The sequence below is a fragment of the Bos taurus genome, chromosome 23, assembly GCF_002263795.3.
Source record: "Bos taurus isolate L1 Dominette 01449 registration number 42190680 breed Hereford chromosome 23, ARS-UCD2.0, whole genome shotgun sequence".
NCBI lineage: Eukaryota > Metazoa > Chordata > Mammalia > Artiodactyla > Bovidae > Bos > Bos taurus.
The window spans coordinates 50,960,408-50,984,614 of NC_037350.1; the positions used below are offsets into that span (position 1 = coordinate 50,960,408).

A 24,207-nucleotide genomic window follows, 5' to 3' on the forward strand; every position below is an offset into this window, starting at 1 on the left:
CCGGGTGCTGCGTGCCTTCCCTCCGCGGTGGTCTCCCGCCCGACGGGCATCTGCCTTAGGTTTTCAAGACACCCTCAGTGCTCCTCACGTGTATCAAGGTCGGGGACCACTCACTGCAGAAGGAACAGGGTCCAAGCAGAAGCTGCTAGACCGTGAAATCCGAGGAAATATTCTCACGGTAGGAAGGATGAAGACGTGGGTTTTTCACTGGGAAACAGGACTCAGCTGATCCCCCGGGTGGTCCCACTGAGTCTACCCTTACGGTTTTTAGCTGGGGAAGCTCTGCCCACCTTTGCAATTCCATTCCTTCCCTACGAGGATAGTCCCCACTACTGTGGGGTCCTTGGTTCCCCAGTGTCCCCACTTACCACCCTTTAAAATGGGCCCATAACCGAGGGTTGTTCATCTTTCTGACTCTTTGCAGAGAGCATTAGACTTTTCAGTAGGAGACTGAGGGACTGAGATGAGTGCTGAGATGTGAAAATAGAGATGTTCCCTCCAGATTATTTTTATCTTGTCTTAAACACTCAAACACCGAGACAGGCAGACCAATTAAGCTTTCCTGGGAAGCTGTGCATGTCTTCCAACCACAGCAAGTCTGGGGTTATAATTCCCGGCTCCCTACAATAAAATCGTTTCAAGGGTAAATAAAAGGCCAGTGAGAACAATGGCTGGTTGAGAACAACTGTCTCACAGTGACCACTTCGTACACCAACTGTGCGTGAGCAGATCCTGCCGGGCACAAACCGGTTCCACTGGGGCGACCGTCCGTGGCGCTCACTCCCAGGCCTGGTGGAGCCACACCGCCTCCCCCCGGGTCATTTGTGTCTCGGTCTCATTCCTTTATAATCTGCACAGTTCCCCCAGCCTGGCGGCCACTGGCCTTCAAGGCTGATGTGCGTGGGGTGCAGGGGCTTTGCAAGGCCGCAGAAGGTCCAGCCTGGCCGCTGCTGACCTCTGGATGCCACCCGGGCATTAGTCACACGGCCCCCAGGGTCCCCAAGTCCTGGGGGACGTCCCCCCTCCTCCAGCTCCCAAGGTCCTTTGTGGGGGGCGGGAGGAGCAGAAGAAACAGGCCCGTCACAAGGCCACGCAGAGGAAACCTGACCGCCACGTCCAGTACAGCACGTCCTCCTCCGAGACACTGCGAGAAGATCACCCTGCACAAAGCCCCCAGGCAGGGCGTGTGAGGGTCTCCCTGATCAGAGGAAGGCACTGTGTCAGCTCAAACCCGTCAGAGCCTCCGTCAAAGAAACAGAGAAGCGACGCTGGCAGGAAAGCGGAGCCGGGGTGCCCTGCTGGCCCCGGTGCCCTGTTGGTGGGGGTGCGGCATGGGCAGCTGTGAGGGAAACAGCACAGCTGTTCCTGAAACCTTAGACGTGGAGTTACTCCATGACCAGCAATTTCATTCTGCGTGTGTGCCGAAAGAGTGAGAAGCAGGACGCAAAGCAGGCGCCCCGCTCACGGCAGCAGCACCCACAGCATTCACGGCAGCTGAAAGGGGGGAGCACCCACCTGTCGGTGGACGATGGGTGAACAAGACGTGGTCCATCCACACAGTGGATCACGGTCCAGTCTCAGAAAGGAAGGAGGTTCCGACACGTGCTGCAGCATGGAGGAACGCTGAGAACATCCTCAGTGAAATAAGCCAGCCACAGAAGAAAAAGCTCTGCATGATTCCACTTGTACGAGCTCCCTAGAGCAGATTCATAGAGACAGAAAGTGGTTTCCAGGGGCTAAGGGAGAAGGTGGAGTGAATTTTTAATGGGAGAGAGTCTCAGTTTTGCAAGAAGAGCTCTGGAGACGGTGGTGATGGCTGTACCACTACGTGACTGGTCTTAGCACCACTGACCTGTGCGTGTTAAGTGCTTAAGATGGTAAGTTTTCTGTTGTTGTGTTAGTCGCTCAGTGTCTGACCCTGTGACCTCATGGACTATAGCCCTCTGTCCGTGGGATTCTCCAGGCGAGAACACTGAGTGGGTTGCCATGCCCTCCTCCAGGGGATCTTCCTGACCCAGGGATTGAAGCCGGGTCTCCTGCATTGGCAGGCGGACCGGTTACCATCTGAGCCAGCAGGGAAGCAGAAGAAGAAAGCAGCTCTCCACCCGGGGACGAGGCGGCCTCGAGGTGGAGAAGCTGGTTTCCACCCCCGAACGCGCTCACGCCGCCCTGCGCCCACGGCGGCTGCTCGTCCTCTGTACAGGGGGCTCTGGCCAGTTTCTCGCGGATTCGAGGAGGGGCGAGCACTCGGTTCCCGCCGTTCGGGCCTTTGCCTATTACTCCCGTTTGTTTGGGTTTTACTTTTCCTGACCGTGGCACTTCTGGCTCTGTTGGAAAATGTCACATGGTTCACACCAACGTTTCTATTCAGCAGGCGTGTAAGCAGCAGAGAAAGCACGCGCAAGGCCACTTCCATGTCTCCCTGGAGTTCACACCCATTGCTTTTAAGGTGGGTTTGATCCATAATGTTTAGAGCACGTCCTCTTTGGAACCATCATACCTAAGTGTCAGTCGGGTTTTTTTCTCCTTTACTGGTTACTTTTACGAGGCTGTTCCCTTGAAAGAAGCTCAAAGAGCTTTATAAAAATCCATTGTATGAATCTTTCTCACACAGCAATGCGGTAGAGCGGGAAGTGGTAAGGCTCTTCCAGTTATGAAGAAACAGTCGAGGGAGTGGAAAATTCCAGAAGGAGCACGCCTCCTTGAGCTGCCATACCCCACCCTGATTTCCAGATATGCCACGGCTTTTTCCTCAGTCTAGACTGGAGACACTTAGAGCGAGAGGCTGGAACTTTAATGAAACGCTCTGTTAGAGGCAGACTTCTTCAAGCTTGGCTTACACATCCAGGGTCACGCATGCCTTTCTCACGGATGTGTGGATGGGGGCAGAAGCCAGGTTTCTGGCTCAGAAAGAACCTGAGTTCTGAGTTTAGACAGGAAGTCCTCAGTCTGAATAATTAAACTTAAAACCCGGCATTTTTACGTAACACAAAGGAAGCACAAGCTTTCATTCCTTTTCGAGTTTCATAAGCATTTTTGGTCGTTCTTGTTAACAGAGATAGCAGCGTCTTAAATATTTTGCTTATGAAAAGCAACATTATAAAATGCCCTAAAGAAGTCTATTCTTTAGTGAGCTCTCACTAAAAAGAGCTACTCAGAAATTCAGCTTACTATATGGGGACCAAAGAAATAAATAAATTCAAAGTCTTAAAAAATGAGATTTTTATCCTATGCTTCTTCCCAGCTTGAAGGCTTCCGGGGGAACTCTTTGGATTGCGGGGTTATGTTTTCTCTGGGATTGTGGTGATAACACTGGTTCGCATGCATCCTGGGGCGCTAGCTCAGCTCAGCCACCAGGTGGCACTGTGGTCATTCACCAGCGCCCGCGGCGCCCCGGCCGGCGAGGTCGCCCAGGCATGTGCAGCCTCCGGTGCTCAGCCTGCGCTCCGTTATTATTTTTTGATTTATAAAGCGCCATTCCTCCGCAGATTCCCTGGCCGCAGCTGCTTTGGAGAAGGCTCGCAGAAGCATTACCCAGCAAGGGGAGCGACCCCGGCAAGGCGTAAGGTGGTCTGACGGACGCGCGCAGGTGGACATCTGGAAAGAAATCTGCTGACCCAAAGGGCCCAGCGGCCAAGGCCCCGGCCAGCAGAGGAGGGGTCAGCCCCGGGGCCACCCGTGTCCCAGCTAGCACGGAAGGCAGTCCCTCCAGTGGGCACACGCGCAAATCTGTTCCCGTAAAAGATAGAGGCAAGAGTTCTTTCGGTGGTGAGCAATCGAAACATTGCAGCTGGGACCTGCTGGGCCCGGTTCAGCCTTTGTGTTCCATCCAGAGTTGGGCTGGCTCCAGGCGCTCGGTTCAGTCTGCAGGGAGCCAAACACGCTCCTCATGGTTTAGGGAACTGCTGCAGTCGAGACCCTGAGCGGGCCGGGGAGCTGGGGACACCAGGGACCCTGCCTCTGGGGACAGTGCTCTGAACAGGGCGGTCATTACAGGTGGAGCTTTGTAACAGCAGCCGAAAACTTATAAATCCAGTTCTAAGTCATGACTGTGCGAGCCAGAGGGGAGCACGTTGATGGGATGCAAACGAAAATACAGAAGCTTGATGAAAACAGCACGACTGTGGGAGGCCAAGTGGAACCGTGGGCTGCGAGCTGGCGGTCCGACGACACGGGTCGGGGGGGTGACCTCCAGTGGTGCGGGCACCCACATGCCCTGAGCCCCCGCCCATCAGACCCCGTGCTCTAAGCCCCGCCCCCCATCAGACCGCGTGCCCTGAGTTGTGCTAAGCAGTTCTCCCAGCAGTCTAGCGTAACAGCCGTTGTCATCACTGCTTTACAGAGGAGGACCCTGAAGGCCCGATGGTCAAGATTACGTGGCCAACGAGACACGTCTGGGAGCTAGAGCGAAGGCCCCTCGGCTCCCAGGTCCCTTAGGGGCACCGTGCTGCTTCCTGAACAAAGCGGAGACGCGGGCGGGCATGGCCGCACAGAACCTCCGAAGGGTTCGCCTGCATCCCGCAGGCCTTCCCGCTGGCCGAGAGGAGGAGCGTCCAGAGCTCGGGGCCTGTCTGCCCTCCTCCCCACCTCCAGGCGGGAGCGGGGCTACTGTGAAGACCCGGGCCCAGGGGTCTCCTGCGGTCTCTTCTCTGCTGGTAGCCACTCGCGGAGCGCGGGAGAGAGGAGGAGACCCTGCTGGTCACTCCTGGGGAGCCTGTCCGACAAGCGGTGGAGAGTGGCCGAGCGCGGTACCCGCGGCCATGGCCTGTGCACATTTGATTGGGGGATGATAAACTGCGCACAGGAAACTTGCTTCTTTCATCAACTCAAACAGGGAGGGAAAGCTTGAGCTCCCGGGAGGAGGAGGTGGGAAGACGGGGAGGCTGGAGCCCGGGCTGCCCTGACTGAGTGGAGGAGCGAGGGGAGCCGGGAGGACATGGACGGATTTGCTGAGGACGTTATTGATGAGCAGAGTGCGGATCCCTGGCCCTCATGGGACGTCTAACCTGACGATGGGAAAGACGGAAGAGCTGGTGAGGACTGGCCTCCAGCTGACCTGCCAACTTCTGGAAAGAGACGGACGGCCGCAAGCGGAAGGTGCCGGGCCAGGGGAGGAGGAAGCAGAGAGCAAACGTGGACGGTGCCCGTGGTGAGGCACAGGGGCCTCTCTGACCCACCGTGTCTAAGGAGCCCCGCAGAGAGGAGCTGGGTGCTGGGTTCCAGTGGAGACAGGCTGGAGCCAGGCCGCTCGGCGTGGGGCGGGTGGGCTAGGGTGGGCTCGCACTGGCGGGGGCTGCACAGTCGCTGCGGCTTCACACGCCCGCTCTGGGCTGCTCGTCAGTGTGGCCGAGAGAGCCACACCCGGACGGAGATGCGACACCGCCTTCTGGGGTCCACAGCTAAGTCTTCCCACCTCCCCCAACCCCTGGTGACATGGAGGCCGTGGAGGAGAAGCAGAAGGAACACGGCCTTCTCCGACTTTGCTGGGGCTGATCAGTGTCCAGTAAGTACCTTCTTTGAAAAGTGACTTTCCCCAGCAGGTTGTTTTGGAAGTGAAAGTGACTCAGTTGTGTCCTACTCTTTGCGACCCCATGGGTTGTAGCCCGCCAGGCTCCTCTGTCCATGGGATTCTCCAGGCAAGAATACTGGAGTGGGTAGCGTTTCCCTTCTCTAGGGGATCTTCCCAATCCAGAGATTGAACCTGAGTCTCCTGCGTTGCAGGCGGATTCTTTATCAGCTGAACCACAGGGAAGCCCGGTTGTTGGGAGTGTTAGAATTTTTTAAAAAATTGACTCTTCACCGAGTCCTATTCTAGCTGTGTGGCTGGAAGTTATGCACGTGAAGCGTCAGACCTTCCCAGGAGGTAAACACTGCCGTCTCCGTGCTGAGATGTGGACACGAGGCCCCTGGAGACACGGGGTCACTTGGGGCCTTGGCTGCTGGTGGCAGAGCTGGCATTGGACATTGGGTCTAGACTCAAAACTTGGGGCACTTCCTCCTTATTTCCGTAAATACAAAATAAGAAGAAATAAGAAAACATATCTCATTTGTTTTGTGCACACAACATTATTGCTTTTATAAAATATAGTCTGAAAAATCATCTGAAATGTCATCAGCCATCAGCAACCAGGAACATTTCAGTGATTCTCCATGAAGACTGCATTCATTTGCTGCATTCAATTCACTGCTGCATTCATTTCAAGATGAACTTGTCAATACACAGGTTTCTCCTTCTTGAAAACCGATTGCAACATATCTCATCAACCAGAAGTGTCTGGCTCTTTGGTCTTCAGGTTTGCCCAGTGGGGTGGGCTTGGGGTTTCCATAGGGGGAAGGGCCTCCCTGGCTGCAGGAAGCCTCACTCCCGTGTCTGCCCCCCCCCCACCCCGCCCACTGGGGCAAGGCTGCTGGGAGCATCTGGGGGCTCTGACCGGCTTCCGAGAGGGGGTGTGATCTGCCTCTCGGGACAGGATTCTGGGGACGGGTCCTGGAAAATGAGAACCACGTCCACCCTCATCTGCCTTGACTGTGGGGATTTCCCTCCAGCCAGGCCCTCCAGGAAGCACTTTCAATATTCCCTAGAAATGCCACGAGGTGACATGATGGTCCATTTTCTGTCGCTTGGGTGGGCGCACAGCTGAGAAGGGCTAGGGTCTGCCCCCAGGCCTCTGTAACTTGGAGCCTGTGCTCGGCGTCCCTTCAGTGTGTCCCTGAGTCAAGTCACTATCGCTAGCGGAGGCTTGTGTGGGAGAGGTCTACAGGAAGGTGCGGTTTGGGGGTAGGAGGAGTTAGACTCAGCAGACACACACACAGGTGTGCACACACCTCGCACCAGCACGGGGCCTCCCTCTCAGAGGAGCCTATGAGCGAGCAGCCTGTGCTGGCTGGGACTCAGAGCCCAGCGCCCGCCCGCGTTTGGGAGCCAGCACCAGATGTGAAGGCGCCTTTGTTTTCCTTATTGTGCAAAAGGTGTTCTGATTACAATGTGTTTTTCTGAGTCAGATGAGGGAGGTAAAATGTTGGCTATGAGATGGTATTTGTGAAATCCCAGTGGAAGAGATCATAAAGTGACTTTAGTGCTTGTTTACGAATGGTTTCGTGATCTGAAGGAGAACAGACTGAGCCGTAGTCACTTAGAGAATTTCTCTGGCAGGTTTGTAAATGCTGATGTTCAAGGAGGTCAGAAGAATGAATAATGAGACAGCTGCATGGGGACTTGTATCAGTCAGGAAAATGGGTCCTGCTGCATAACAAACAAGCCCCTGGGTCTCCTAATGCAACAAAAGCCGATCTCTTATCCAAGTGCAGGCTGGCCGGCTCACAGGGCAGCTCTCCTCCCAAGGATGAGTGGGGATCCTGGCCGTTTCCCCTGCGGCCCTGCCAGGGAGCGATAAGGTTTCAAGGCTGCCACACTGAAGAAATAAGGGCCCGAGGGCGGGTGGGGTGGTTTGAAGACCATATTCCGATGCCAAAATCAGAGGTTTGCAACCACTTCAAGAAGGACAAGCTCTAACTTTCACATTTGATGAAGGCACCTTGAAGAAATGTGAAGGTTAGCTCTTCTCTCACGAGTTTAGGAACATATTTGGGAATAACAGGCCCAGAACTGTGGAAGTGGAATGGAAGTCCGTGATGAAAAGGAGCTGTCGTCAGACCTGGAGCTCACCCGAATCCAGGGCGATCTCGCCTGGGATCGCTGCTTGGTTACCTCTGCACAGACTCTTCCCAAACGATGCCTCCGTCATGGACTCCTTGTGGACGCATGTTGGGAGGAACCAGGATCCTACCTACGACGACCACCGTCTGCAAAGAGCAGACATCTTGTCCCTCATGCTGCAGACATTTTTTATGAAACAACCAAGTTTCACCAAGGAAACTGGAATCCTTGGGTTCCTTCTGGACCCCACTTCTTCTCCACATCCCTGCCGCCCCGCCCCTCCCTCCTTAGAGGACACAGCTCTGACTAACTCGCCACGGTCCCTTGTGGGACACTGGTTTAGAGACTCATTGCACCGCTGTTTTCCGTAATAAAGGCATAGGGTTGATTTATGTATTTTCAAAATTTATACAAGTGACGTCCTGTTGTGTGCATTGTTAGGACCACTTTGTATATTCAACATTTGGTTTTCAAGAGCTGTTCAAGGCATAAACTTAATTGTTCCTTTTAATAAATATTTTGTATTCCGTTATATTGGCTCTTGATGTTGGAAATTTAGACTGTCTTCAAATTCTCTTCTTACAAACTAGTTAGTGAATGATTATCAGGGTTCATCAGAGAAATGGAACCAATAGTGTGTGTGTGTGTGTGTGTAAGTAATTATGTACATATATATATATATATATACATATAGATATAGAACCCACTTATACTTAATATATATAAACACATATTTTTATATGAAATGGTTGTAATATATACAACAATTCTCAGAATGCTCAGCTCAACTTTGAAGCCTCAATTCAACAAGGATCGTTTACATTTTATAGGCTCAAACCCCCAAAAGCAAGTCCTCTGGCTTAAAAAATCCATTCGCAGGAACTCTTCCGGTCCCGGGCCCCCGAGTAGTCACCGAGGTCCTCTGTGGCCCCGCCTGCAGCATCCGTCTCCTCTGTCGTCCTTGCACCTCAGCTCTGGTTTCCCACCTCAGCGCTGCTGACGCAGGGGCTGAGGAGTCCACACCTGGGGGGCTCCTGGTTTTGGAGGCTGTTAAGCAGCCTCCCTGGCATCTGCCTGCTCGATTCTCACACTCCCCCAGTTGTGAAAATCACAGCTGTTTCCATTCCCTGCCAAATGTCCCACGAGGGCAAAACTGCCTCAAACTGAGAACCAGTGACTTAATTAAAACCCCTCGGTAACGTCCCCATGGCAGATGCTCTCAGAGAAAACGCCAGCCTGCCCACTCTGCCCGCAGGTACTGGGTGGAAAGGGGAGAAGGATGTGCAACCTGATTGACCCTCCAAGGTTGCCCTTGAGGTCTAGGTTCTGAGTTTATTTCTCTGCTGGCTACACTTAGGAGGGATAATTTCATGAGTAAAAACGATATGGTCAAGACAAATTGAGAGCAAATAAAGAAAGAATCTCTTTTTTTTCTATGGCAGGAAATGATAGGAACCTGAAAGGGAGTTTGCTTAAATTTTTGTCTCCCTAATTTAATTTTCTCTGTTGTTTTCCCAGTGGGGACCAGGCTTCCAGATGTTACCGCTGCCTTTTGATGTTAAGGGGGCTCCGGACAACGAAGAGCCGCAAGCATGAGCCCCCTTCTCCACAGGCCAGACGCGCGTCAGTCACCACCACCTAAGACGCAGGGAAGAATCTGGAAGAAGCAGAAATGTTTTCCAAAGAAAACGCACGTCGTGAGGTCCGTTCACAGGCTATTTTGACCCTAACTCAAGGGAAAGTTTTCCCCACGGCCGGACTCTCAGTTAAGCACATTTTAGAGAGTCTGACCGCTGACTTTTCCTGCAGTAGACTAGGAAAGAGTGGGCGTCACAGAAAAGTGTCCTGAAAGCAGAGAAAATGGTTGTTACCCCCTGATGGGAGAAGACAGAATAACAGAAACGGGAGCAATAAAAACCATCTCACGACCCCAAAACCTCAGGGGCCCGAGGTCAGCTAACATGTAGCATAAACTGCACAAACACTTCATTTGTCCCCTCTCCCTCCATGAGTAATGTTACAGCGCTCACAGCGCTGGAGGTTTATGGGCGATGCTGAGTCTTTATCAAAGCAAGTTTCTCTTATGTTCACGATAGTCCTGCGGGCAAGGGTGATGGTCTCACACGAGTGTGAATGTGTGTGATCACCACTGAACTGCACGCATAACCCTGATGAGACTGGTGAACATTATGCTGCGTGTGTCACTGTTATGTAAAAAATCAGGTCTTAGGAGGACTGAGAAGTGTGTAATGTATTTTGGAAAAAAATAACCAAAACATATATGATTCAAAATAAAACTGTGCTGCCTAGGATAAGCAGACTCTCCTCGTGAGACACTCAGGAACAGTGTCTCCTTTATCACAGAAACTTGATGGTCACGATGTCTCTGGAATTTGCTCAAAATCAGCAAGCGAAAAAAAAAAAAAAAACACAGCAAGGAATCAGGTCCTAATAGAAAGAATCGGATGTCATGATTTGGGGACTGGCTTTTTTTAAAAAAAAAACTCTGACAATGAAATACGACTACAAATCTTGTGGTTTGATAATAGAACTTAAAAAAAACCCATGTTGGATGCCTGGGTCCATTTCTGCAGCTCCTCTGAGAGTGTGAGCTTCAGGATTCCACCGTTACGCATCAGGATGAAGGATGAATAGGTGGACTGTCTGCCTTGACGACGGCGAGCAGATTCCTGGCGGCCAGCACCGAACACAGCGACCCCCGCGGGCCCCGGGGAGCCGCGGCTTCTACTCAGAGATCCGACCACTTGCTGTCATTTGTCACCCTGTTGACTGCAGCAGTAAGGACTCACTCACGCTGCTATCATGGTGCCAGGACCACGCCAGGGACTTTCCGAGGAGCTTTGTCCCGTCACATGAGAAGGTCGGATTGGGCGCTGCCTGCTTCCTGCTGTCTGGTCCTGCTGTGTGTTTCGCTCGATGTTTCTGCTCGTCCACATTAAAAGGGGAGAAGTCCTGAAAGCACAGACTATTGACCAAGGTGGGGCAGGCTCTGGAGACTCAGCTGACTTGGATTGACCACTGGCCCTCTCATAATTGTCTTTTTAAGGCTGCTGCTGCTGCTGCTGCTAAATCGCTTCAGTCGTGTCCGACCCTGTGCGACCCCATAGACGGCAGCCCACCAGGCTCCCCTGTCCCTGGGATTCTCCAGGCAAGAACACTGGAGTGGGTTGCCATTTCCTTCTCCAATGCATGAAAGTGAAAAGCGAAAGTGAAGTCACTCAGTCATGTCCGACTCTTAGCGACCCCATGAACTACAGCCCACCAGGCTCCTCCACCCATGGGATTTTCCAGGCGAGAGTACTGGAGTGGGGTGCCATTGCCTTCTCCATCTTTTTAAGGCAGGGAGCTTCAAACCTTTTTTTTTTTTCTGGAGAAAATTAGATCTCAAGTTTGGGGTTCGAACTCTAATTTTGTTTTTGTTTTGCTTAGTGAGAAATTTGATGTTCTGTAAGTGACTTTTAAAGTTATTTCTTTTTTGTGGCTGCGCTGGGTCTTCGTTGCTTTTCTCTAGTCGCGGCGAGTGAGAGCTGCTCCCGTTGAGGTGCACGGGTTTCTCCCTGCGGTGGCCTCTCTCGTTGCGGAGCATGGGCTCTAGGCACTTGGGGTTCAGTAGTTGTGAGATGGGGGCTTAGTTGCTCTGCAGCCTGTGGGATCTTCCCAGACCAGCGATCAGTGCATCCCCCGTACTGGCAGGCGGATTCTTATCCACTGTGCCGCCAGGGGGTCCCTGCAAATGACTCTTAAGTAAGCACTATTTGATGGGGGCGAGTAGATTCATCCAACTCTTCCTTCCCATCACATGTGGCTCTCAAAGTCTGGTCCTCACTTAGGACCAGGGGAGGAACTGGCACAGCTGGAGGCATCCTCTGCTCAGCAGAGAAACAGAATTAGCCCACAAGTCTGAAAAACTCAGCCGTTGGTCTGCGTGGGGCCTCTGGGCAGCCAGCGGGGATGGAATTCTCTGAGGAAAGAAAGGATTTTTCTGAATCATTTCCTCAGAAGGGAAATAACCACCCAATTTTAGCCTCAAGCTTTCAAGTTATTTCTCCAAATCTCTGGAGGTTTTTCAGATCCAGTTCTGAAGGTTTTTATAAAAGCGAAATGGCCCTGAGATCTCCTGTCCAAGTGCAGAGCCCCTTGCTGAATGGATGGGGTGTGATGCGGTTTTCTGAGAGCTTGTTTGGATTTCAGGAAGTGAACGAGATAAGCTGAATGGCCTTTTCCTGCTCTGACTCTTAAAAAAAGAGTGTTGCCCAAAAACGCTTGAAAGAAACCACTGACATTTCCTAACTTCAAAAGAACAAAACTCTAACAGGGGAGGAAAGAAAATCACAATTAGAGGCCCAGGATGCAGCAGACACAGCCAGTGGTACCGCCAGTGGGGACAGATTTAGAATAAACACTCGGTGCCCCAGAGGCTGCGTGTGCATCTCGTTTTGTTTTGTATGAACGTCCCTGCCAAGAGCGTGACGCAGAAACACACCTGTCTGGTCTGAAATGTTTCCCTTGCCACCCTCCTCCCTGCTTCTTGCTTTGCATTTCACTGTCAGGGGAGGTAATCTTGGCGTGTGTGTGTGTGTGTGTGTGTGTGTGTGCGCGCGCGCACGCGCTAGAGGCTGTTTCAGGGAAGTTCTGTGTTGGTAAACGAGGTGGTTTAGGGCTGAACGTCATTTCTGTTATTTTTGTGGAGAGATGGAAAGTCAGTGTGATGCCCTGATCGCCGCATGACATCCTTCAACATGGGCAGAATTTCCAGGGAAGCCCACCCCAGCCACCCCTGAGCAGCTCCGGGCTGGACTTTTCACCCTGAGAAAATATGGTTATTTCAGACACCCCTCATCACCCAGTCCTGAGACGCTTGGCAAGAGCAGGGGAGCAGCACCCAGCCTCTATTTGAGGGCAGGAGAGGAGAGCCAACCTCTGCCAGGCCTGGGCCGAGACCCGGGGCTTCCCAGAGCCCTCGCCCGCAAGCTCCAGGGCAGCCTGTGAGACGACAGGTGACCCGTCCCCCCTTCCCTGCGTGGAAGGGCGTGACTCCGGTGCAGGTGTGGCCTTATTCTCGGAGTCAGGGTTCACAGGCGATGTGAAGAGATGCAACGCTCCCTGCCATGGCTGCATCAATCCTTGAAAACTCCAGGAGGCTCAGCTCCGGGACCTAAGAGCTAAGGTCCAGAAGATCAGGGAGTAAAAGCCAGTTCCTTCATGGCCTCGCCGACTCGACGGACATGAGTTTGAGTAGACTCTGGGAGACGGTGGAGGACAGGGGAGCCTGGCATGCTGCAGGGGTCGACCCTCAGGGTCTCAAGGGGTCAGACGCGACTGAGTGACTGAATTACGACCACAACATGCTCCGTGGCACGTTCAGGATAGGAGAGTAGACGTGAGAAAGTAGCGAGGTGGTGGGCATCCACAGTCACTCCAGAAACAGTCCCTTCCCCTGGGGGCAGGTGGGGGGCCTGTTAGTCTCCTCAGCAGGAAAGCGCCTCACAGCTGCTCTGCCCGGAAGAGCCCTCAGCCTGCTCCTGGCCCCACTCGAGCCCGGCCCCATCGCCGTCTCTCTCCTCCATCTCCCCAGGCATTTGCTGTCAGGCTTGGAGCATTTTCCTCCTTCCCCCATGACCCCACGCCCTCAGAAGCCAACTCTGGCCAAGTTACTCCTTGGCCTGTGAGAAGCCTGGAGACCCTCTTCAATCCAAAGGACATTAGAAATGGCATTTTCTGACCCTCCCTGGACCGGGCTCAAGGGAGTGACGTCTTTGCTTCCCGGTCCCCTCGATGAGCTCCTTGGAGATGCTAGTCCCGGTGAGTCACGCCTGCTCAGCACTGTCGGGGCTGCCTCCTGGGGGGGCTCCTCCTGCCTAAGCAGGGGGCCAGCCTTGGCAGCCCCTCCACCCCACCTCACACCACCCGAGGGGCAGGGAGGGGGCTGGGAAGGGACAGGACCCTGCCTCTCCTGGCACCAAGTACTTCTCTCATCCCTGGAAGCGCTTTCCTGCTGAACTTCAGAACGCAGTTATTTTGAAGTCAAGCCAGGAAAAGCTCTGGAAACAGTGATGGGAGCTTGTGCTGGAAGCCGAGGACACAAGCCCCATGCTGACTCTCCAGGCCTTATTTATTTCATGATCTGGACTAATTTCTCAGCTGTAATCGACACCACCCACCACCTATGAACTTCCCAGAAACGTCCGGCAAGGGAGGGGCGGGACGAGCAGGAATGCCCGTGGCCGCCAGGCTCCAGGTCCAATCTGTCACGGCCGGCTCCATAATTCATGTAGACGGCCTCCTCAAATAAGCGGAACTATTGGCAGCGAACGGTCGGAGCAAACGTCCCAGTTTTATTACAGGACGGAGTCTGTTACACGATCGGGTTGCAGAGTGAGTTGACGTGTGAAGACCCAGCTAGCCTTTACATTTCGATATTTTGCTCATCCTGGATTTCTTTGGTATTAATTTTGATCTTTGAAAAAAAAGTATTGTACTAGGAAACTTAAATGCGTATTAGTAAATGAGAGAAGCCAATCTGAAAAGGCTTGTGCTGTGATTCCAACTCAATGACATCCCAGAAAAGGCAAAACCATAGACACAGTGATGAGATCAGGGGCTCCCAGGATTGGGGGGCAGGGAGGGAGGGAGGGGGCACAGGCGGGGCACAGAGGAGCCTGGGCGGGCCATTAGACTCCTCCGTAGGACGCCGCAGTGATGAATACATGCCATTAAGCATTTGTCCAAACCCTTGGAATGTATAACACGAGGCATGAACCCTGATGTAAACAGCGGGCCCTGGGCGCTGACCGTGTGCCAGTGTAGGGTCATCGATCATAGCGACTGTACCCCAGTGGGGGTGCCGATAATGTGGGAACAAGGCATGGGGGGGTAGGGGGCAGGCAGGAGATTTCGGCACCTTTCTCTCAAATTTGCTGTGAACCTAAGACTTCTCTAAAAAATAGAGTTTGATACAAACATTGCATTAATATGCTATTATCTGGGACATTACTGTACGATGGGGACAGAGTTTCACGAGATGGAAAGAGTCCCGGGGAGGCTGAGATGGGACGGGGCAGCGTGACTGTAAAGCCGCTGAACCTGAAAGTGGTTAGAGGCGCATTCTGTGTTGTGTGTGTTTGATCAGAACTTCGACACGCCATTTATCTTAGTGACGGAGTTTTTCGCCCTCCCCCCCTTCGCCTTGAGTTGGGTCCTTCTGGTCTCACCCTCGTCCTGGCCCCACTTGCCCACCTCTGAGAATCTGAGCGCTGCGGATGTCAGGGGTGTGAACCACCACACCTCAGGGGCAGACTGCCTACGCCTGATGCAGACAGCAACCTATTTTATTTTGTTTTTCTTATGCCTGCTGCTGCTGCTAAGTTGCTCCAGTTGTGTCCGACTCTGTGCAACCTCACAGACGGCAGCCCACCAGGCTCCCCCATCCCTGGGATTCTCCAGGCAAGAACACTGGAGTGGGTTGCCATTTCCTTCTCCAGTGCATGAAAGCGAAAAGTGAAAGTGAAGTCGCTCAGTCGTGTCCTACTCTTCGCGACCCCATGGACTGCAGCCCACCAGGCTCGTCCGTCATGGGATTTTCCAGGCAAGAGTACTGGAGTGGGTTGCCATTTCATCCTTCAGGAGATCTTCCTGACCCAGGGATAGAACCTGCGTCTCCAGGGCCTTTTCTTTAAGAGGAGGCTCTCTGATGTAAAATCATTCTTCTCAGTCTGGCTTACCTTGTATTTAATGTGCATCAGAAATAGAGGATGAGAGTGAGTGAAAACAATGAAGATAACCGTGGAAGGGCGCATAGGGGCTTCTTTGGCGGCTCAGATGGGAAGAACCTGCCTGCAATGCAGGAGACCCGGGTTTGCTTCCTGGTCAGGAAGCTCCCCTGGAGAAGGGAATGGCCACCCACGCTAGTGTATTTGCCTGGAGAATCCCATGGACAGAGGAGCCTGGGGTCGGGGTGTGCGTGGCTAAGTTCCTGGGGTCACAAAGAGTTGGCCATGACTGAGCAACTGACACTTTGGAAGGAGGCTGTATGCATTTCCCACCGTGGAATCATGAACAGCACAAACAGTGCTGAAAGCTACGGTTTGTCATCTCGATGTTACTGATGTCTCTGTGGATCAGACGTCCAGTGCGGTCTGGCGGCCTTCACGTCTGGAGTTTCCAAGCTTATGCTCCTCGTTGGCAGGATCCAGTTCCCTACGGTTGCAGGACTGGGGTCCTTTTCCTGCCGGTGTCAGCGGAGACTTGCTCTGAGTTTGCGGGGGTCACCTCCTCACCACGGGCCCTTCCCCTCTCAGTTAGCAAGGGCATGTCAGGTCCCTCTCCTGCTTGAATCTCTGAGCCCACTGGGTCACCTCCCCGGGGTAAGGTCAGCTGACTTGGGAGCGTACTGACATCCGTAAAGCCCTTCACAGCAGTGCTCAGGTTCACCTTTAACCGAATGGCTGGGAGGTGTGCACACACCGCAGATGGAGGTCTTGGAGCCTGTGTCCTGGACTTTGAGGGGAACAGTTTTGGGGTCTTCAAGTCCTGTGCTGGCTCCAGCCTCGCAGACAGCGTGCCTTTACTCTTCATTAACCACGGAGGGCCTCGGCACTGAAAGAGTCATTCCTCCAGGGACAAGAGAGAGCGGTGTGATGCTTGCTTTGTTCCAGGTCGGTTTGAGCCTGGGACAGGACCACCCACGCAGGTGATAATTGTGACGATTTTCGCGGCGGTCAGATTACTGGTTGACCCCATCCCCTCCTGTCACACCAGGCCCCCAAACCCTCCTCAGATGGAAATCATTTTCAGAACTTGACCGTGCTTCAGAGGCAAAGCCCTCGCTAGCCACTTACAAACACCATTTGGCGTCCACCCCCGTGTTCTCTGAGAGCGCAGTATCTGACTGACGTCTGCACGATTACTGCGGGGTGATACGCCTCATGGGTGCCTATCTTTCTAACGGAAGTGGTGCAAAGACAAAGAGAAGCATGTAGATTACCAACTTAGCAATTGGGGTTGGGAGCACTGACTGAAGTTTATTTTTGTTCTCTCCAAGCAGAAAGGCTGTGTTCATAGGGCAACTGTGGCAGAACGCCCTGCCTACTTATAGCCTCAGAATACTCCGAACAACTGAAAACCCCTTCTGGGTGGTGCGTGCTACATGATGAACTTTCACTTGTTTTAAATTAAGTTTCTAAAGCTCCCTATCTGCTCAGGTACCGAGAGGAGAGCGTCTCCTGCCAGAGTCCTGAGATGTGAACTTTGGATACAGCTGGCTGCTGTCATCCAGGAAAAGGATGAGGAAAGCGTTCCTTTCCAAAAGCTCGGTCTCAGGTTTCAGGGGGGTTCGCGACCCTGCCCTCCTCCCCTCGCCCCGAGACCCTCGCTGCCTCGCGAGTCCCTGTTACAAAGGCGGGGCCCTGTGGGGGCCTATTTGCCACCTGCTGGCTGCGCTGAGCGGCACCTGGCCCCGCCAGCCGGTCAGCACAGGGGCTCATGCCTGCTGCTCGCCTCCCAGGTGGGCTTTCCCGCAGCCCAAGCTCTGCAGTCCCAGCCCGTTCCTCACGGCTCCCTGTGGACCCCTGGCCTTAGCACCCCAGAAAAAGGAGGGCCTTTTCGGCCTGGGCCTTCCTTCAGACTATCTCACGTACAAGTATTTGCCAGAATTCCTCCAGCTGCTCCCCATGGACGCTGGCTGTTGCCGGCATCATCTTCTTCATCCTTCGCTTCCTCTTTCTCCCCCACCCTCTCCCACTGCCTCCTCCAGGGAGCCCTCGGAGCATCTGTCCATCCTGAAATGAGGCCCACTGTGACAGGCACACTCTGCCTCTCCCACAGCCCTGTGACTCCACTGGTTTTGCCCTCCATGGATTTTTGACAGCCTGAGTTTATCTTGGCTCATCTTCCTTCAGTTCAGTTCAGTCGCTCAGTCGTGTCCGACTCTTTGCGACCCCGTGAATCACAGCACACCAGGCCTCCCTGTCCATCACCAACTCCCAGAGTTCGCTCAGACTCACGTCCATCGAGTCAGTGATGCCATCCAGCCATCTCATCCTCTGTCATCCCCTTCTCCTCCTGCCCCCAATCCCTCCCAGCATCAGAGTCTTTTCCGATGAGTCAACTCTTCACATGAGGTGGCCAAAGTACTGGAGTTTCAGCCTTAGCATCAGTCCTTCCAAAGAAATTCCAGGACTGATCTCCTTCAGAATGGACTGGTTGGACCTCCTTGCAGTCCAAGGGATTTGCAAGAGTCTTCTCCAACACCACAGTTCAAAGGCATCAATTCTTTGGCACTCAGCTTTCTTCACAGTCCAACTCTCACATCCATACATGACCACTGGAAAAACCATAGCCTTGACTAGACGGGCCTTTGTTGGCAAAGTAATGTCTCTGCTTTTGAATATGCTATCTAGGTTGGTCATAACTTTCCTTCCAAGGAGTAAGCGTCTTTTAATTTCATGGCTGCAGTCACCATCTTCCTTCTGTGACCCTGAATTCAGTGACACTTCTGGCAGATAACTGTCCGAGTCTCTTCAGACTTGCTGGAGGCAGCCCCAGGCCAGAAAGAAAAATGGTCTAGGAGCCCCTCTGGCTTCTGTGCGCCCAAAATGTAAGTCATTAGAGGAGAAGAGGTTTAGGATGCTGCCAGATGTGCTTGCCAAAGCAGGAGGCACAGCCAGAAGAGAGACTCCTGCGGCAGGGGACAGGGTGGGGAGGGGCTGCTGGAGAGGTGGCAGGCCTCGCCGAGGAGCGGTGCCCACGGCCTGGGAGACCCCGGCTGCACCCAGGTCTCTGGGCCGTGTCTCGGAGGGAAGAACCGGATCAGCCCCAAAGGTCCCCGGTGGGACCCACCTGTCCCTTCCTGGTGGCTTTTATAGGATGGGTGTTTGCTGTAGTATTTAAGAGCTTAGTAAGAAATACCGTTAGCCTACGTCTAATGACTTCTTTTGCTTGAAAGTAATATTTCTTTTTTTTTTCTGAATATAACAGAATTTTCATGGGTTTAAGCCACGCTTCCTGTTGATTAGCAGGAAACAATGCTTTTTGCTCTAGTTTTCTAGCAACATGTTATACACCCTACGGGTTTTGACGAATGTTTGATGTAATAGGGTGTTCCAGGTGGTGCTAGCAGTAAAGAACTTGCCTGCCAATGCAGGAGACTTAAGAGATACCAGTTTGATCCCTGAGAGGGGAAGATCCCTGGAGGAGGGCATAGCACTCCAGTATTCTTGCCTGGAAAGAATCCCATGGACGGAAGAGCCTGGTGGGCTACAGTCCATGGGGTCACAAAGAGTTGGACGTGACCGAATTGACTAACACTATGATGTCATATGTCCCCATGACAGAGTCATATAGAGTGATTTTGCCCCTAGAAATGCCCTGCGTGCCACTGTTTTTCCCTCCCTCGTCCACCCTCCAACCCGACAATCATTGCTCTTCCCACTGTGGTCTTTTTACATGGTTCTGCCTTTTCCAGAGTGTCACATCCCTGGGATCGTACAGCACATAGCCTTTACAGATTGGCTTCTTCCACTTAGCAATACGCTTTTAAGGTTTGGAGGCAGAATTTTTATGCAGCAACAGATAACCCAAACACTTGACATATAACATGTGTGTCAATTAGGAGACCAAATGCGATCCACACACACGATTCTGTTGACCAAAGGCCAACTGACTGCAACCTCTAAGAAGAGGAATGTTTCCATGACATCTCAGTAGCATGGGTTATGAGATGATACTCAGGGCAAGGCACGTTTATCTGGAGACAGTTCAAGCCAGCAACTTGCTCCAAAGTAGAGAAGTTCAGCCGAATGACCACTGTTACAAGTTAATACCAATTTGATGCCATCATTACACTCTTACGTGATCAAACCAGTAAATTATAAAGGAACTCAGTCCTGAATATTCATTGGAAGAACTGATGCCGAAGCTGAAGCTCCAATACTTTGGCTACCTGACGGGAAGAGCCAACTCATTGGAAGAGACTCATGCTGCGAAAGATTGAAGGCAGGAGGAGAAGGGGATGACAGAGGAGAAGATAGGTGGATGGCATCACCGACTCAATGGACGTGAGCTTGAGCAAGTTCCGGGAGTTGGTGAGGGACAGGGTGGCCTGGTGGGCTGCAGTCCATGGGGTCACAAAGAGTCGGACACGACTGAGCGATGGAACTGAACGGAACTGAACTGAGTGCCATCATCACACTGTTACCTGGGATGAGGTTTTACTACCACTTTTCCCCAGCTACACACGTAGGAGTGCTAAGAGGCTCGGTTGTATCCGACTCTGTGACCCCATGGACTGTAGCCTGCCAAGCTCCTCTGTATGTGGAATTCTCCAGGCAAGAATACTGGAGTGGTTTGCCATGCCCTCCTCCGCAGGATCTTCCCAACCCAGTGATGAAGCCCACGTCTCTCATGTCTCCTGCATTGGCAGGCGGGCTCTTTACGACTAGCACCACCTGGGGAGCCCCTCCTGATAACACGCACACACACACACACACACACACAGTGTTATTTTCCCTACAGAAGCAGGAAGTCCAGCTGTTTTGAGACAGAAATATTTAACTTTTAAAACAAAGAGTTTCCGCCGCCCCAGATCAGAACCCAGGAAGGCCTGTTGGGCGTCCCTGGCCCCGGGCTGGCCGTGGCTCTGCGCTCACCGTTGGGCGGCCCCGGCCTGTCACCTGGCTCTGCACCCCAGCTACTCCGTTCAGCAAACGGTGAGGTTACAGCAAGCAACCAGCAAGATCTCTTCCAGTTCCTGACCTGAAAGGCAAATTCAGCAAACTTACTGACCTACATATAAAAATCTCATGAGAATCAGTTGCTTTCCTGATTTGTAGAGAAAATTGTCTACATTACAACCTTTTACCAAACTCACCTGGGGTCTCTCAGAGTAAAGCCAATCCCCATGCCCATGGGGGCCCAGACTCCAGACGGAAACCTCAGAGTGGGCAAACCCCCACAGCGCTCCGTGAAGGCCTGGCTCGTGAGTGCAGGGTGAGCAGCTGGCCATGGGTTCCCATTTTTTCCTTAGCACAAATTTTCTTTAAATATGAATTGACAAACGGGGAGTTATATGAAGTACATGCAAGCCAGGAAATGATTCTGGCTTTTAGAGAAGATTTTGAACAAGAGTAGATGGACTATAATAGTGATTATAAGGTTTATGGTCATCTGTTCATTCTTCCTTCAAAAAACCAAACACACACAAAAATATACTCAAGCCCATCATCCCTTCCCATGGTCATCTCACATCTCCAGTTCCCACTTTTCACAAAATAGAGCTTTTCTTAGAAAAGCTATTCCTGCACCAGCTCAAGAAAACCCTCCTCGGTAAACTGCCCTATAGCGCACCTGAAGTATTTTGGTTTACGATGGCTCCGCACTTCTCTCTCTCTCGCCTCTCGTGTGAGTTTGGGGTGCCTCGTGTCTGTTCCAATGACTGTTGGAGCTTCTTGAGGACAGGAATTAGATGGTCTGTGTTGTTCCCCACGTTCGAATGCTGGGCGGTGTGCAAACAACCAAACCAAACGTAATGTTGACAGTGTGGGGGCACACGGCCTGCCTGCTCACACCTGTGCCCCCAGGCAGCCCAGAGGGCACGCCTGGCCCCTACATGGCCAATAAAGGAGTTTCCAGAAATGTGGTCACCACGTGAGCAAAAACAGAGGCTGGAGTGAATGGTTGTGCAGTGGGTTTTGAGCTCTGAGCTGATCTGCTCATGATTCCAAAACAGCCATCCTGTTCAATAAAAAGATTCGCTAAGTAAATAAAGCAGCCCTGAGCTGAATAAATATCCATGAGCCCACGCTGATATAAACAAATGATTGGATAAATAAACAAATGGCGGAAGAGAGACAAGTCTTCTCTGCAGAAAATTCCAAATGATTTATGGAGACGTTCTGTCCTCAAGGAGACAAAGCAGAGCCCCAACCCCTAAGTGTGTGCTGTGCACAGAGGCTTCCTTCCAAGGAGGACAGTGTGTGTGTGTGTGTGTGTGTGTGTGTGTGTGTGTGTGGCGGGGCTAGGGGGCTAAAGCAGCTTCGCAGCGGAGAAGCCTGGGGCTGGAGCATCTTCGCAACGGAGAAGCCTGGGGCTGGAGCAGCTTCGCAGCGGAGAAGCCTGGGAGAAACAAGCTCAGCCCAGGCTCAAGGTCAGTATTGACAGTGACAAGTCATCGTAACTGTATGTACCCCTGACAGGAGGTGATGAGAGTGGCATATTGCCTGTGGTCTTCCTCCCCAAACCATAATCCCAGCTTATCATGAGGAAAAAACCCTGGACATTCCACAAAATTCCCAATCAGCTCTCCTCAAGGTTGTCCAAGTCATCAAAAACCAGAAAAGTCTGAGAAACTGTCACAGCCCCGAGGAGCCTAAGGAAATGGGATGGCTACATGCAATCAGGTGCCTTGGAGGGGATCCTGGGACAGAAAGAAGATATCAGTTAAAAAGTAAGGAAATCTGAATAAAGTATCAGTTCAGTTCAGTTCAGTCACTCAGTCGTGTCTGACTCTTTGTGACCCCATGAATTGCAGCACACCAGGCCTCCCTGTCCATCACCAGCTCCCAGAGTTCACTCAGACTCATGTCCATCGAGTCCGTGATGCCATCCAGCCATCTCATCCTCTGTCGTCCCCTTCTCCTCCTGCCCCCAATCCCTCCCAGCATCAGAGTCTTTTCCAATGAGTCAACTCTTTGCATGAGGTAGCCAAAGTACTGGAGTTTCAGCTTTAGCGTCAGTCCTTCCAATGAACACCCAGGACTGACCTCCTTTAGAATGGACTGGTTGGATCTCCTTGCAGTCCAAGGGACTCTCAAGAGTCTTCTCCAACACCACAGTTCAAAGGCATCAATTCTTTGGCACTCAGCTTTCTTCACAGTCCAACTCTCACATCCATACATGACCACTGGAAAAATCGTAGCCTTGACTAGACGGACCTTTGTTGGCAAAGTAATATCTCTGCTTTTCAATATGCTGTCTAGGTTGGTCATAACTTTCCTTCCGAGGAGTAAGCGTCTTTTAATTTCATGGCTGCAGTCACCATCTGCAGTGATTTTGGAGCCCCCAAAAATAAAGTCTGACACTGTTTCCACTGTTTCCCCATCTATCTGCCATGAAGTGATGGGACCAGATGCCATGATCTTCATTTTCTGAATGTTGAGCTTTAAGCCAACTTTTTCACTCTCCTCTTTCATCAAGAGGCTTTTTTGTTCCTCTTCACTTTCTGCTATAAGGGTGTCGTCATCTGCATATCTGAGGTTATTGATATTTCTCCCGGCAATTCTTGATTCCAGCTTGTGCTTCTTCCAGCCCAATGTTTCTCAAGATGTACTCTGCATATAAGTTAAATAAGCAGGGTGACAATATACAGCCTTGACATACTCCTTTTCCTATTTGGAACCAGTCTGTTGTTCTATGTCCAGTTCTAACCGTTGCTTCCTGACCTGCATATAGGTTTCTCAAGAGGCAGGTCAGGTGGTCTGATATTCCCATCACTTTCAGAATTTTCCAGTTTATTGTGATCCACACAGTCAAAGGCTTTGGCATAGTCAATAAAGCAGAAATAGATGTTTTTCTCTCTTGCTTTTCCAATGATGCAGCGGATGTTGGCAATTTGATCTCTGGTTCCTCTGCCTTTTCTAAAAGCAGCTTGAACATCTGGAAGTTTGCGGTTCATGTATTGCTGAAGCCTGGCTTGGAGAATTTTGAGCATTACTTTGCTAGCGTGTGAGATGAGTGCAATTGTGCGGTAGTTTGAGCATTCTTTGGCATTGCCTTTCTTTGGGATTGGAATGAAAACTGACCTTTTCCAGTCCTGTGGCCACTGCTGAGTTTTCCAAATTTGCTGGCATATTGAGTGCAGCACTTTCACAGCATCATCTTTCAGGATTTGAAATAGCTCAACTGGAATTCCATCACCTCCACTAGCTTTGTTCGTAGTGATGCTTTCTAAGGCCCACTTGACTTCACATTCCAGGATGTCTGGCTCTAGGTGAGTGATCACACCATCGTGATTATCTTGGTCGTGAAGATCTTTTTTGTACAGTTCTGTGTATTCTTGCCACTTCTTGTTAATATCTTCTGCTTCTGTAAGGTCCATACCATTTCTGTCCTTTATCAAGCCCATCTTTGCATGGAATGTTCCCTTGGTATCTCTAATTTTCTTGAAGAGATCTCTAGTCTTTCCCATTCTGTTGTTTTCCTCTATTTGTTTGCATTGATCACTGAGGAAGGCTTTCTTATCTCTCCTGGCTATTCTTTGGAACTCTGCATTCAGATGTTTATATCTTTCCTTTTCTCCTTTGCTTTTCACTTCTCTTCTTTTCACAGCTATTTGTAAGGCCTTCCCAGACAGCCATTTTGGCTTTTTTGCATTTCTTTTCCACGGGGATGGTCTTGATCCCTGGCTCCTGTACAGTGTCGCGAACCTCCGTTCAGTTAATAATGACGCTATCTATTTTGTTTCATTAATGTAACTAATGTACCAGATTCAGTTCAGTCCAGTTCAGTAGCTCAGTCTTGTCTGAGTCTTTGTGACC

At 51.8% G+C, this 24,207-nt stretch overlaps 1 long non-coding RNA gene across 4 annotated transcripts; it reads left to right on the top strand.

Annotated features, from left to right (window-relative positions):
• The first annotated feature begins 62 nt into the window (after positions 1-62).
• On the top strand, positions 63-23,300 carry LOC101904174 (uncharacterized). Of its 4 annotated transcripts, none has more exons than XR_239730.5 (5): positions 63-1,877; positions 2,372-2,449; positions 3,489-5,503; positions 9,176-10,538; positions 13,254-23,300. It is a non-coding gene; the product is annotated as an uncharacterized lncRNA (long non-coding RNA). The 4 variants fall into 4 exon arrangements; XR_001494945.3 differs by lacking the exon at positions 13,254-23,300 and having other exon boundaries at positions 1,000-1,877; positions 9,176-9,359; positions 10,252-12,094; XR_009492612.1 differs by lacking the exon at positions 13,254-23,300 and having other exon boundaries at positions 1,002-1,877; positions 9,176-12,094.
• The last annotated feature ends 907 nt before the right edge of the window (positions 23,301-24,207 follow it).